Here is a 2,506-nt window from a genome sequence, read left to right as displayed (position 1 = left end):
CAAAATGAGACTTGAAAATTGTGAAGGTGCTAGAAATGTGTTATGTTTCTCCTTTTTTTTCATGCTTGGATTCTTTTTTTTTGTAATTTCCCCAGTTTATTTGAGAACAATTTTTTCTGACATATATGAATTTTAGATCAGTTATTTCAAAGTGTGCACAAATTATGTATATTTCCCTATAACCAGGCACTGATAAAAGAATACTTAATATATCAATATTTAAGCATTCCAACATAAAAGGACTTTTTCCAACTTAATACTTTTTCCCACACAAGGTGATCTATAACTGACATTCAGGCAATTATACACATGTAGAATCAGACACAGTCCCCAAACTGCCCTAAGATAAACCAGCACACATGTTCTTCTCCTGGATATAACTACATTTCCAGAGGCAAAGGGGTTCAAATGGGAACACATAAGTTGACATCCTTATGAAATGAACTACACAGACACAAACTAAGAAGGAATGAAGGTGCTAAAGATGAATCCCAAGATCTCCCTCCTTCCTGTCCTGAAAATGTAGGCGTGCGCACTGTGAGCGAGTGACATTCGCTGTCGCTGGACTCCAGGCCCTGGCACCGAGAGGCGGTGCAGGCAGGGGCCTGTCCACAGAGGGAGAGGCAGTGCAAGTTCCTGAGGGACGTCTGACTTCACTGCATTATGGTCTACTGTGCCGCTCCACTATTTCGACTGTTCCACTGTTTTTGTAACTGGTGCAAAGTGGGAGGTTTAGCTAGTCTAAGGAACTCTTACCCCATAAACTATCTGAATCAAAGATTTTTATTTACTCTTTCGCCAAACACAAAGACTGATTTCCATCTACAATTATTTTTTCGGGTGAGAAACAGTGAGTCAACTGAAGAGAGGGCTGCGGCCCTGGCTCGGGGACGGCAGCACCGCACGCACTGCTGGTAGACGGTCTCAAAGTCAGCGTCGTTGCCATAATAGGGATCTTCAATGATAAGTTCTTTTTGTGGATCATAGCTCCCGAGTCGTTCAATTTTCACTCTGCAGTTTTTAACTTGATTACTTTTTCTATTCAAATCTCTCAGATTGCTCTCATCCATACATAGTATATAATCAAAAGTGGTAAAGTCTTCTTTGGTAACCTGTCTCGCTTTATGGGCTGTGCTAATGCCATGCTTTCTTAGGCAGCTCACAGCTCTTGGATCTGGGGACCGGCCCACGTTCCAGTCAGAAATAGCGCCACTGTCAATGACCCAATTATCTGAAATGTTTTGATCAGTTACAAGTTTCCTGAAAACCACTTCTGCGATGGGTGATCGACAGGTGTTCCCCAGACACAGGAACAGCACCGACTTGGTCACCTGCTCAGCCATCTTCCCGCGTGCGCCCATGCTTGGGTTTTTTAAGGAGTGACTTTTAAAAATTTTTATTTATTTTAATGAAAGAATAATTGCTTTACAATATTTTGTTTCTGCTATACATCAACATGAATCAGCCATAGGTACACATATATTCCCTGCCCCTTTTACAAAAGGTGTTAGTATTACTGGAAGGTGGGGGTCCGGCTGCTCACCACTCAAAAGCCAATAAGAGGTCAGGTTGGTGGAAAGGAAAGTTATTTTGGATGCTGGCAACCTTGGTGGAGGAAGGCAGGTGTCTGTCCAAAGGCTGACTCACCCCCACTGACAATCAGTGGGCAAGAGCTTTTATAGATGGAAGGAAGGAACTGCATGCAGAAATGGTAGTCAGCTCTGACAGTCATCTTGGAACTTTAACATCAGTGTAGATAAGATGGGTTAAAGTGAGTTAAGGTCTCTAATAAATTCCATTTATTTCTTACTTTAATAGACAAGACCAGGAGCTGAAACAGTGAAGATAGTCGTCAATGTTCCTCTGTGCATGCTAAGTCCCTTCAGTTGTGTCTGACTCTTTTGCAACTGTAGGCTACCAGGCTCCTCTGTCCATGGGATTCTCCAGGCGAGAATACTGGAGTAGGTTGCAATGTCCACCTCTGGGGGCTCTTTGGTACTCAGGTATGGAACCCACATCTCTTAATGTTTCCTGTATTGTCAGGCAGTTTCTTTACCACTAGAGCCACCTGGGAAGCTGTTCCTTAGATGAGGCATTGTAAAATTACTATAAAAAATTTTGGTCACCTATCATACATCTGGAAACAGTAGTGGAGAAAAAAGGAGATAACTCATTTGAACATGTGGAATGAAACATTAGGTTGATGGATACCCAACTTTTAGCCCTAAAATAACAGACCATCAATTCAAACACCAAATCTCCACATCTAAAAAATAAACTAACATTTTTTGAAGGAATCTCTAAACATTCTGAGTTTGGAAAAAATAATCTATCTTTCCCATTTATATATAAGTCTTCCAGATAATGAAATGCAATACCTTTAAAAGGGAAATTCAGATTAAAGTTTCATCTCTTATAAACTAAACCTTTTATGCCAAAATAAAAGTGCTGCCTTTTCCAATGAAATGCAGTTTCTTCAATATTTAGAATTCAATAACTGCAAGAG

The 2,506-nt window shown here is 40.7% G+C and overlaps 1 pseudogene; it reads right to left on the bottom strand.

Annotated features, from left to right (window-relative positions):
- Positions 1 to 404: 404 nt before the first annotated feature.
- Positions 405 to 1,343, bottom strand: LOC129549896 (low molecular weight phosphotyrosine protein phosphatase pseudogene; annotated as a pseudogene).
- Between the last annotated feature and the right edge of the window lie 1,163 nt (positions 1,344 to 2,506).

Source organism: Moschus berezovskii, chromosome 1 (assembly GCF_049115385.1).
Source record: "Moschus berezovskii isolate FMDL1 chromosome 1, NW_MosBer_1.0, whole genome shotgun sequence".
NCBI lineage: Eukaryota > Metazoa > Chordata > Mammalia > Artiodactyla > Moschidae > Moschus > Moschus berezovskii.
Note: the sequence above shows the minus strand (reverse complement) of the source record. Positions and strands in the feature narration are given on the sequence as shown.